The 13522-nt window shown below is 38.5% G+C and overlaps 1 long non-coding RNA gene across 1 annotated transcript; it reads right to left on the bottom strand.

Moving 5' to 3' along the window:
• Positions 1-4180: 4180 nt before the first annotated feature.
• LOC129437406 (uncharacterized) lies at positions 4181-6648 on the bottom strand. The gene is made up of 3 exons (XR_012367804.1): positions 6583-6648; positions 6469-6495; positions 4181-4341 (listed from the first exon to the last, which is right to left on the bottom strand). It is a non-coding gene; the product is annotated as an uncharacterized lncRNA (long non-coding RNA).
• Between the last annotated feature and the right edge of the window lie 6874 nt (positions 6649-13522).

Here is a 13522-nt window from a genome sequence, read left to right as displayed (position 1 = left end):
GAAGATGACACTGCAGCTGAGGAGCATTTCATCAAACTCAACAATGGAATTTGCTGTAGTTTTGTAGTTTTTGGGTGCACTGAGAAAGAAACAAAAAACATCATGAATAATTTGTTGCCATTAATATGGCTTTTTGCTTTATGAAAGAAATATTTTACTTACTGCTTTTTGCATAGGGATTTAGCATTTTTCATTATATGACTTAGACAGCGGTGGAGGACAGGACGACTGAAGTCTTCAGCAGTGCTTTTCCCTGTCAATATTTGATAGTAACTTTGGAGTAAGGCATTGAGGTTGGTTTGGCAGAAGACAAGTGAGATGGCCTGCATGAGGACCATGGATGCATCACAAATAATCATGATTGGAGTTATGTTTTTGTGTCCGTATAGCTTGGCATGATCAGTCTGGAAAGAAAATACAGAACAGATGAGGTGGTGTGGTCACAGGTCACATATGTAGCTGCTGGTAAAGAAGAGGAACCTTTATTAGGGTTTCTGACCACCAGTTCATGGTGGTCAGAAGATATACATAAAAATGACATAAAAAGGACCTGTGCTGTGTTTACTCTTCTTCAAAATGCTTCCTGTTGCATCAAGACAGACTACGTCGTCTTTGCATCTTTGGTTGAATATGTCAATGCTTTTCTTCGACCAAAGCATCACACCCTTTGGAAGAAGGATCACTTTCTGGATAACCTCATTCGGTTCATCTCTTTTTCCTTCTACCATCATATGGAGACTAAGAGTTTCATTTTTATGTTTCCTGCCCTTCACTCTTTGTTTCCAGGAAATGGATTTGAGAACACCTGGTGTTGATGCCTCATCTCGACAGCCAGACTCTACCACAGATTCCTTAAAGTTTTCCAGGTTCTTGAGATAGAGTGCCCTTGGTAGAGTTGTTTGCAACAGTCTTCCACCTTGGGATGTTTGTTGTGAACCTACAAGATAATAAACAGTAATAATAGAAAGCCATATAATTTCTCACTTAAAATATTATTCATTTGTGTTTTGGTGGTAGTTTTATAAAACAGCATACTGTTAATAACATCATCTTCCTCCTGTTGGCCATTTCTTATTTCCTGTGCAGTGTCCACTGTTAAATCTTTCTTTCCTCTTTTGTGTCTTCGATCTCTGGGGCATCTTCCTCTCTGTATTTCTCTTTTAAGTGCTCTGTCTTTACATCAATTTTCCCAAACTCTTTCTGGTTTTCACTTTAACCCTCTTTTGCTTTAAATCTTCATCATCTTGTATGATGTCCTTCGTCTTAGTCTGTTCTTTTTTATCTTCGATTTGAAAATCACTAGGGTCCTGTGCAATCTTGTCCGCTTGTGCAACTTTCATTTCTGCTACATCTTCCTTTCCATCTCCTTCCATTTGGACCCTTTTCATTTTTGTATGCCTTTTTTAGTTGATATCTATTTGGGAATGTATTTGGTACACCCAAAACTATGCAGAGATTGGCGCAGAACTTTTGGTCTTGCAGAAGACTTCTCCTGTTTTCTGCTCAGACAATGATTCCTGAAGCTCTTGGATATGTTTGAAAATATCCTCAAAAGATAGAAATGTTTTTCTGGACTGAAAATGCAAAAACATTTTTTTGGGTTGGCAATTGTTTTACATGCATTCATTAAGCATATAGTTGAATATAATGTTAAAATGATAAATCACTTTTTTCCAAATAAAAGCATTGTTTGCTGTAATGCAGCTGGTTGCCAGTAACTTACTGTAGAAGATAAAAACTGAAAATGTTTCATGTTCATTTAACTTTGAACAAACTCTTGCCAGTAAATAACAAATGGTTTCCAAATGTTGAAGACAATACTTAAAATATTAAATTAACAAAACAATTGTTTTTATCACTTAGTGTCATCTATATATATATTTTCAATTGTCCTATAATGTGGTTTGCTCACCCATTTTGTCGTCTTTTGGCATTTCTAGCTTCTGATCAACTCAATTGGATTCCTTTAGTAACAAGTAGGCCAACAAATGTAAATTTCAAAAAAAGACAAATTTGAAAAAGAATGTTTTTTATCTGAAAAGACAGATAAAGTTATCAATTAGGAAGAATCCTCGTTTAAAGAACTACTAATGTATACAATTTGTCAATTAAGCAGCGCTATGAGTTAGAGGTAATAAGATTTTAGGAGCAGGTAGCCACATCGACCACGAGTCTCTGCTGGATGTATAAGGCAAGTCTGAGTATTATTTCTCTACGAGCTCCCCCTAGTGTCTGAAAGTAAATGCTTTCAAACACACTGTCGTAAAAACAAACTGTTGTCCCCCTCGCAACCCAGCTTATCAGCTGTCAACACATCTGACAGAGGAACAGGCTATTTCCAATCCAGTTTTGTATATCTAAGGTAAATAATATTTCCTTTCCAACTGATTTTTTATTTTTATTGTGTTGTCATGCATAATAGTATTTTTACCGTGAACGACCAATATGAATGAGGCAAACTACTGCTTTCGCGTTTTGTTTTTTTGGGAGAGTGGGCATGAAAGTATACATGTATATATGTATATATGTGTGTGTGTGTACATATACACACATATATACACATATACTCTCATGCCCACTCTCCCAAAAAAAAAAAAAAAATTATTTATATATATATATATATATATATATATATATATATATATATATATATACAAATATACAGACAAGCAAAGGGGAAACGTCATTCGACCAGATGAACTTATAGATCTTACATAACTTTAGACAAATATTATCCTTCTACATCTATCTATCCATCTTTTATATACATATACACACTATATTATATAGGGTGACCATACGTGCCATTCTTCCCGGACGCGTCCTGGCCAGGATTTCTGTACGTTTTCCGGAAGTCGTATTTATTGACCGCATACACCATTCAGTTAAAAACGTAAAACATGCAATTGTAGTATCATTCTTACCTTAAAATGTAATGGTAGCTTTTCTGTAATATAATAACAATCCTCTATGATGTATGCGGTCGACAAATATGACTTCCGGAAGACACACCCGAAATCCTGGCCAGGATGCGTCCGGGAAGGATGGCACGTATGGTAAACCTAATATATACATATAAGTCTGAAGCTCTTTTTCTTTTCTTGTAAACTTCCGTCAAGGGTTTTTCACCGGCTCTGCCATTTGCAACAATCGCTAGCCGTGTTTCGTTCGCCTGCATCTGTGTTGTTTGCGGTAAAGTGATCCTGCCTCTCGCGATATCTGAGACTTTGCGAGACTGAACGACACCGGGTCGGATACAGCGAACTTGCAAGTGGGGTATTTTTCCTACAGACGGTAGGGGCGGGCGAGAGAGTCTTCATTCGTCCTGTAATGAGATATTTGACCATATAACGACTTACTAAGATGATTTATTAACATAAAATGCCTTGTGTCCCTTTAAACGTTGATCATTAGAGTGTTTTATTATAAAATTTTTATATTTTATTTTATATCCCAAACACAACACAAACACACAGGGGCCGACTGGCCATCTGGACCCTGGTGGTCGTTTTGGCCTGCTGTGCAGTCAGCTCAGGTTGACATGTGACAGGCTGGAATGAACGAACAACAAAAAAATTCTACGAATCAGGCAACCGGGGTGCAAAAATGCCACCACATGACCTTATGCTGGCAACGCACAGCCTCTTTGGCTTTATCTGACAAATATGCAGCACAGACGCAAAGGACAATCAGAGACAGAAAGTGAAAGAAAGAAAAGCCCTGGTCACAGATGTTGCAAAATCACAGAAATATTCGACAAGAATGGAGCAGGTCAGTCAAGTTACCAGTTAAAGCACGCATCAATTGCTGATTGCATGTTTTAAAGTCAGGTGTTGCATTGCTTTTTGTACAGTCAACCACAAACTACAGCAAACACAAAGGGTGATACGTGAAGTTTATCATTTTATAAAACTCCAAAAGTCCAAATTATGCTTTTTACGGTCATTTCACCTATTTGCAGCTCTTAAAAAGGTCTTTTAAATCAACATTTGAACTGTGTCTCATCCCTTTTAAAAAGTGTAAGTCAACTGTATTTGTCTGTGGTATGGTTGTATACATGTGTATTCCTAGTAAGTTTTTGAGGGCTCACGTATAGACATAGACTGCATCTTGACAACTCATTAAGATAGATTTCTTCTTGGTCAGTCCCATTTTCTATATTTTAAACTGTATAATTTTATTCCCAGTCAGATGAACACAGGGGCTGAGTTTATAATTTGTTGGGTAGTCTATCTGTTATATCAACTAATAATACTAACCTATAAGATTTGCCAGTCCGGTAGATTAGTTGGCCTGGGATGGAGTCAAATTCCCGGCCTAAATTATTGTCCCAGTCCGCCCCTGCAAACACACCAATAAGAAGTAAAATAAGAAATGATATATGATTTGTATATTAAAACTTTGTTAAACAATCCCTACATACATTAAGTCAAATCGACCATAAAAACCAAGAGTGCAAACAGGATATGAGGAGAACATGTCTGTATAGCAGTGTAGTAAATAGTATTGGTAATGCATACAGTGATAAAACAGTTAAACAACCACAGTGGTACATTGAGAGGTGATAACAATAATCTAGTAGAGTTTGCAAAAAACAGTTTGCAAGTTTTTAGAATTTTTAAAACTTGTCTGAATAGCAGTTATAATACAGCATTGGTCATGGTTTTGGCATGCAATTATTAAATAATAAAACAAAAAAGTTCAGGCGACGCCACTGTTTTTACGAGACGTAGCAGTAAGGATAATGTTCACATTTCAAATAAAAAAAAACATAATATGCAACTAAGGCCAAATTATAACAAACAGGAAGATTAATATAAGTAATCATTATAGAGGGAACTTACCTTATTCTTACCTTATGGTTCTTGATGTTGTGGTTGTCCTGTCGGATATTCTTGCATTGCATATTTTGCATCTGGCAAATCTTTTTTTATTGGCACGGTCCAATTCAAAGTCTTTAAAGTTTATAGCCAAACAAGACTATTTGTGGAGCTTGACTAACGTTACTGTCTGCCATGTTTGGCGCAGTTTGAGGCACAGACGGTGATTAGTGGTGCTGACGTCACAATAATCATTTTATTGCTGTTTATTATAAGTTCAAGTCATTGTTGAGTCGTCCCCTTCAAGTCAAGTTTCAAGTAACTTGTTCTCAAGTCAAAGTCAAGTCATTTTCATACTTTAATCCAGTGTTTCCCAACCCCGGTCCTCGGGCACCCCCTCCCAGAAAGTTTTAGAAGTCTCCTTATTTAACACACCTGATTTAACTCATCAGCTTGTTAGGGACACATGTGCTGAGTCCCAATTCGCATACTATCCGTCCTAAATAGTATTCGAAACTAGAATTAGTACGTCCCAAAACGTAGTATGTTGAAATGAGTATCCCAAAGATACCCGGATGGTCTACTATTTCCGGTTAGATTTCGAAGTGCAGATCGATCCACACTCTAACGGCTAATATTGCCCACAACCCATTGCGTGCGGGAGGGAGGAGCTTTGTGGTGATGTAAACATGGCAGCCAGACGCAGCAGCGGAGATGCGCCCTCAGCTTTTATGTGTAAGAATTCAAATGTTTAACCCTAATTAAAGTTATCTTTCATTGTCTCGTAATATTTGGTTGATGTTGTGAAAATAAAGTACCGTGGCTTTAGTACTGTGTCATGCATGTGTCTTTTTTATGTATTTCTTTTTATATTTCTGTCTTAGATTTATACCTTACTATAAACCCTTATGAAAATAAACACCTTTTACTACACTAATCATAGTTTAACCACACTGACTTATTTGTAGTAATACTGTGGCTGTACAAATGTTAACTTTATTAAGAAATATGGTTACTAAACTTTTACTATAGTAAAAGCATGGTTCATTTTCATTGCGGTATTTTTGATTTGCATACATAAGTATAAAATAAGCATAAAATACGTTAAACAATAGTTATACTATAAACTTTAACTATTTTGACTTTAAAATAAGTAGCTTTCGTTACACACATTGTTGCACATGAACATCGTAACCAGCCGCCTCACAAACGACCTGGGTTTGGTGTGCGTAACTAGGCAACCACGTTGTCGTTCACGTTGCATGACGTCATCGAAGTACGTCCCAGAACGTGCATACTCTTTTGATACACACTCAAAAGTACGTACATTTTCCTCACAAAAACAGTACATACTTTTAGGTCGTAGTATAAGTAGGCGAATTGGGACTCAGCAATGTTCACCATTTTGGAAGGAGGCTGATGAGTCGAATCAGGTGTTTTAAATAAGGAGACATCTAAAACTTTCTGGGAGGGGGTGCCCGAGGACCAGGATTGGGAAACACTGCTTTAATCAAGCAAGTCACAAACCTGAAAAATGTGACTCGAGTCAGACTTAAGTCATGTGGCTCGAGTCCCCCACCTCTGGTTTGATGTCACCTCAAATTATAGGACAAAGGCACATGCAAGACTGACACATTGAGCTACTGACCTGAACTTTGACTTTGTGAGATTTTGACTGAAAGAGTGAAAGATATGGCATTACAGCATGTCATGACTCTTAACAGCTAAAAGTAAGCCAAGACCTGGAAGCTTGGAAGCTTACCAGGCAGGTCCACAGCACAAGATCCTCTCGTCCTCTTCTGGATTTTGTGTCTCCATAGATTACGTCTCACTTGTGGGAATGCATGCTGCAGATACAATTCAATCATATTTGAACATTATTGTAATGCAGAGAGGTTTCAATAAAATCTATGTAAAAACAAAACGTCATCTGAAAATGTGCGTGCATGCGTGCATGTACATACGGCTGTGTTTGGTCTCCTGAACTCTCATCATCTTTATCAGGGTCAATCTCTTCAGCCCGTGTGATCCAGTCCAGATATCACCTTAGATCTGTTAACCCCAGGGGCTCAGCGTGGAAAAAACCTGCCGGTTTCTGCAGTTTTTAAAAGCACAGTGCTTCTATTGGAAACAACTGAAAACATACGCCAACGTTAACAACACTGTTTGACCTCAGGTGTGACATCTCACCCAATAGAACACATCGGTCCAGCCCTCCCTTGTGATGCCTTTGTTGGGCCCGCGCCAACCATCCCTGCACAGTGCCATTGAGAGGACATTGATGGCCATGACCTGATAAAGAACAGGGGGCAAGCTCCTCCTCTGCTAATGTATATATCCGGAGAAAACACAACACACAGAGACAGAAATAAAAAAAATACTTTATTTACAATTTTAGCAGTATCTCTTCACAATAAACTAACCATAGAATACATTCAACACATTACACAAAGGATATTAATGCCTAAAGAAATTACAAAGAAAAAAACAAATCACCTTCACAAACTTGACACAAAGCACCATGACTGCACCATATCAATTCAAAAGATGAAAGATTTCTCATAGTTTTATAAAACCGAAAATCAATCAAAACTCTAGGTTTTATTAAAGTTAAAAAACAAACATTCACATCATCGCTAGATTTTTTTCCTCTGTTTTTCCGGCTGATATAAATAACCATTTTTGCCTGCCCTAAAATGAAGTACAACAACTGACAGGTAAAACGTTTTTTTCTGAGAATACTTAAAACGCAAAATAAAAGTCTCAATACAAAATGTTTCATCAAACCTACTAAATGTAGCGTGAGGGGCTCAAAAGACCCCAATATGTACTTATTACTCGACTACGCCACCCTGGGATCTACCCATGGGAAATACTAATTCAAATTAAACAGGTTCAGTGTGTACCAAATAAAAAGAAACAGAGACAGATTTCTTATTTTAGTGTTGAATTTTATTAACCTCCTCAACACATCCAGGATCAGTTAAGATATAAACCTTTATTATGTGTACCTTATTTTATTTAAAACTGCAACATGAATCATGAAAAGGATACCAACTGTTACAATTACCAATTAACACCAAACATTCCAGTGGATACAAAGGAAGACTGACAGGCCACGGGTGCAGGCCCACTTTAACCCCAAAGGTTCACCCAAAATAGTGCCTGTAAAGAAAAACACATCAACACACACACGCACACATGCATGCACACACACACACACACACACACACACACACACAAACGCAAAGTGCCACACACCGTAAATTCACAAAATTCACACAGCATGCAGTGTAAATCGTAGCACAGATTCCACCATCAAAGGACCAACACCCACAATCCAACCAGTGCTCCCAGATGATCCACTGAAAAGGAACAGATACACAAAATCAGTTGGTTATCATACAGTAAAATATCTGCAAACAACCCTCATATAGTCTTTTTAACAATCAGCTAAACACAGCATCCATACAACGTGATGGGTGCCTTAAATAAAGAAAACCAAACAAACATTAAACCACAAAACCCAAAAATAAAGGGTAAAGGACAGCAGTGACCAAATGCAGTTCCTAAAAAAAATAAAACAAAATAAAACATTAGAACTGCATAATCACATAATATTACTAAAAACACACGTTTAGCATTATTTATTAAATAAAACCCTACAAACCCCTCCGTTTAACCAGGCCTGCACAATACCATACTCAAATGGCAAACAAACAGCACATCCACAGTCAGCTGCCAAAGAGCAAATCTGATCACCCTAAAACCAAACTATTACAGATTAAAAAGCAGGATAGCAACCAAACACCACACGGGTAAAATTATCCTCCCTTACCTCTTATTAAATGCACAACACTTGCACATGAAGGATAAACACAGCCTATGGAAGAGAAAAGCACCATAAAACAATATTTCTTTCTACCTGAACACAAAAGAAAACAACATCGATTGCTCACCTTATTAAAAAAGAACTCTGACGATGAAACAAACAGGCAATCAAGCAGCAACCATTCCTCACAGCGGCTCAGACACTTTATAAGAGTACGGAATCTGAAGCGTTTGTTCATTTGCTCACGCTAATCGGGACACTTCCTCTTAAAGGGGCAATGCACTTAAAGGGGCAATGCACTCACTGGGGCCTACCTCTTAAAGGGGCTACGATTTTTACGCTTTTAGAAAAAGGTACATTTTAAAATAAAAGGACCCATAAAAGGACCTCACTACATAAACAAATAATTTAGACTCCTAAACAAAGGTTCTAGTCTTAAACAATGCATAAAAGCATGAAAAACAGTTTCCCTTTGAGGACAAAAAGGACAAGCAGAATTAACTTCTGGATTCATCCCCAAAATAAAAGAATTGACAGCAATGGCACCATGAAGAATTCTCCATTGTATATCACCAAACCTTTTAGACAATGGTGGCTTATATAATGATCTCCATTCAGGTTTTACATCAATTTTCAGTTTAAAAACCGATTTCAACATGGTGTATCAGTTCTTTTTTCTAACATTTTCTTGTTAAAAACCAAAACGCAGGCTTTATACAAGTTTTTCCCTTCACTTGACAAGAAATCTAAAACCAAAGATAAAACCCATACCCTCCTCAAGATTGGGTTGAATAATCAAACACGAAAAAGGATCCTCAACATCAGGAGTACAAAACCCTGTAAAAGAGTCTTTTAACAAATGTGCTTCTTCAACTGTGAAACATGATTTAAGTTTACAAAAAAAAAAGAGTTATTAAACGAACAGATTTGATTGCTATATGTTTGGATGCAACATCCACATTCTCAAATTAAGGCCCAGTTAATGTCAACAAATGTCCAAAAGTGAAAACCTTGGATTTCTGAAGCATTGTACTGAACCCTGGCAGATGGCAGTGAGTAGCAATGTCCAAACAGGCCCCAAGAATCAATGGTTCCTGCAAAAGCCAGTGAAGAGAATAAGAGTTCTCAGTCTTGTGAACACGAAAAAGACTCCACACCTTGAAGAGGTTTCGATAGAAAGGAGGCAGTTCTGATAAATCCAGTTTGGTCGGATCCAATAAAAAGAGGGATTTGTCCAGTCCGAAACCCCCAATAGTGTGCAAAATGGCGCAGCACACAGCGCGCCAGCTGAAATCTGTAGAGCCGTCCAATTGTTTTTTAAAAAACTGTAACCGAAAAGCCGCCATTCTACTTTGTAAATGAATCAAACCTTGGCCACCATCTTTGGGGAGGTATGAAACACTCTGTGGGACCCAGTGCAGTTTGTCCCAAAGAAATTAACAATACCAGCTTGAACTTCAGCTAAAAACTGTGGTGAAGGGTCTACACATGCCAATCTATGCCAAAGTGAAGATGCCACTAGATTGTTGACGATGAGCATCGCCCCCTATTTGACATCTTTGGTAGTAACCATTTCCACTTATCCAAGCGCCCCTTAACTTTTTCCATCAGCCCCTCCCAATTTTTTTGTACCACACTGTGATCCCCTAGATAAACTCCTAGATATTTAATACCCCATTCCCCAACACAGCCCATCAGGAAGGCAAGGTTTACCATCAGCCCATTGTCCCAACAATAAAGCATCACTTTTTCAAATTAACCTTTGCAGAAGACAACAGTCTAAATTCTTTAATTAAAGTCAATAAAATCTGCACATCACTTTGTCTATTAATCATCACCACAATATCATCGGCATAGGCTGACAAACAAATCTCATTACAAAATGGTAAAAACAAACCACTTAATTGACCTCTTATCTGTTGAAGCAATGGCTCAATAGCCAAGGAATACAACATTCCAGACAAGAAACAACCTTGTCTGATACCCCTGAGAACCTGAAACAGAGCACATAAGCCACCATGTATTTTAACCATACTCTCAACTTCACAATAGAGAACCCTGATCATGTCTATAAAATTTTTGCTAAAAACCAAACGCTGTTAAGGCACTCCACAAATATGAGTGCTCTACTCGGTCAAATGCCGCCCTCTGATCTAAAGATATCAAGCCACAGTCCAAATTTAACAATTTAGAGACGTGAAAAATATCCCGAATTAGCGAGATGTTGTCAAATATACAGTATTGTTCAAAATAATAGCAGTACAATGTGACTAACCAGAATAATCAAGGTTTTTAGTATATTTTTTTATTGCTACGTGGCAAACAAGTTACCAGTAGGTTCAGTAGATTCTCAGAAAACAAATGAGACCCAGCATTCATGATATGCACGCTCTTAAGGCTGTGCAATTGGGCAATTAGTTGAATTAGTTGAAAGGGGTGTGTTCAAAAAAATAGCAGTGTGGCATTCAATCACTGAGGTCATCAATTTTGTGAAGAAACAGGTGTGAATCAGGTGGCCCCTATTTAAGGATGAAGCCAACACTTGAACATGCATTTGAAAGCTGAGGAAAATGGGTCGTTCAAGACATTGTTCAGAAGAACAGTGTACTTTGATTAAGAAGTTGATTGGAGAGGAGAAAACCTATAAAGAGGTGCAAAAAATGATAGGCTGTTCAGCTAAAATGATCTCCAATGCCTTAAAATGGAGAGCAAAACCAGAGAGACGTGGAAGAAAACGGAAGACAACCATCAAAATGGATAGAAGAATAACCAGAATGGCAAAGGCTCAGCCAATGATCACCTCCAGAATGATCAAAGACAGTCTGGAGTTACCTGTAAGTACTGTGACAGTTAGAAGACGTCTGTGTGAAGCTAATCTATTTTCAAGAATCCCCCGCAAAGTCCCTCTGTTAAAAAAAGGCATGTGCAGAAGAGGTTACAATTTGCCGAAGAACACATCAACTGGCCTAAAGAGAAATGGAGGAACATTTTGTGGACTGATGAGAGTAAAATTGTTCTTTTGGGTCCAAGGGCCACAGGCAGTTTGTGAGACGACCCCCAAACTCTGAATTCAAGCCACAGTACACAGTGAAGACAGTGAAGCATGGAGGTGCAAGCATCATGATATGGGCATGTTTCTCCTACTATGGTGTTGGGCCTATTTATCGCATACCAGGGATCATGGATCAGTTTGCATATGTTAAAATACTTGAAGAGGTCATGTTGCCCTATGCTGAAGAGGACATGCCCTTGAAATGGTTGTTTCAACAAGACAATGACCCAAAACACACTAGTAAACGGGCAAAGTCTTGGTTCCAAACCAACAAAATTAATGTTATGGAGTGGCCAGCCCAATCTCCAGACCTTAATCCAATTGAGAACTTGTGGGGTGATGTCAAAAATGCTGTTTCTGAAGCAAAACCAAGAAATGTGAATGAATTGTGGAATGTTGTTAAAGAATCATGGAGTGGAATAACAGCTGAGAGGTGCCACAAGTTGGTTGACTCCATGCCACACAGATGTCAAGCAGTTTTAAAAAACTGTGGTCATACAACTAAATATTAGTTTAGTGATTCACAGGATTGCTAAATCCCAGAAAAAAAAATGTTTGTACAAAATATTTTTGAGTTTGTACAGTCAAAGGTTGACACTTCTATTTTTTGAACACACCCCTTTCAACTAATTGCCCAATTTCACAGCCTCAAGAGCGTGCATATCATGAATGCTGGGTCTTGTTTGTTTTCTGAGAATCTACTGAACCTACTGGTAACTTGTTTGCCACGCAGCAATAAAAAATACACTAAAAACCTTGATTATTCTGGTTAGTCACATTGTACTGCTATTATTTTGAACAATACTGTAGATCTACCAGGGACACAGTACGTCTGGTCCGGATGGATAACCTGACCCAACAGTCCAGCCAATCTGTTACCCAAAGCCTTAGAAAGTGTTTTATAATCACTGCAGAGAAGTGAAACAGGGCGCCAGCTCTTAATATCAGTAAGGTCCCCCTTTTTTGGGAGAAGAGTGATCACCGCTCTTCGGCAACTCAACGGCAACTCGCCCTTCGACAAGCTGTCCTTCAGTACCTTCAGCAGATCAACACCCAACTCCAACCAAAAAGCCTTATAGAAGTCGACAGGGAGGCCATCCACTCCTGGTGTCCTCCCAGACTCCATGCTTTGCAGGGCCTTTTAGAGCTCTTCCAGAGTCAGCACCCCTTCAAGATAATGATTTCCCTCCTCTGACAGTCTTGGTAGGCTGTCAAGGAAAACATTGTCCATACAACACTCTGACTTGGGCTCACTCCTGTACAGATTCTGATAAAAATGTACTGCCCTTCCCTGAATACCAGCAGGGTCTGACAGTAACACTCCATCTTCGGAGCGCAGTCCATGAATAAACCGTTTCTGCCCGTTTTTTTCCAAATTAAAAAGTATTGGATGGTACATCCATCTGATCAATGCTTTGAAAACGTAAACGAACAAGCGCCCCCTGTACTTTATGCCCCAGTAGATCAGCTAACTGAGCTTTCTTCTTTGAGCAGACTTCTAAATAATGAATCTCACCAATGCCCGATAAAGTGGATAGCACAAGGCACAACGAAAACAAACGAAAATACTAAATATATTTAGTAGAAAGACCAGCAAACAGCAAAGGGAGAAAAAATAGATAAACAGCTCACACTCACCACACACTCCTCACAACTCACGCTCGCTCAACAGACGCAGGCAGGCAGGCAGCCAGAGAGAGAGAGATTATTAACTGATAATGATAAACTGAACGAGCAGAGTAATGTGAAGCAATGGAACCATGGCTTTAATGATTGAATTTAGCACCACACCTGTAGAGCTGCAAAGACAAACACTAG

This window comes from Misgurnus anguillicaudatus, chromosome 24 (assembly GCF_027580225.2).
Source record: "Misgurnus anguillicaudatus chromosome 24, ASM2758022v2, whole genome shotgun sequence".
Classification (NCBI taxonomy): domain Eukaryota; kingdom Metazoa; phylum Chordata; class Actinopteri; order Cypriniformes; family Cobitidae; genus Misgurnus; species Misgurnus anguillicaudatus.
Note: the sequence above shows the minus strand (reverse complement) of the source record. Positions and strands in the feature narration are given on the sequence as shown.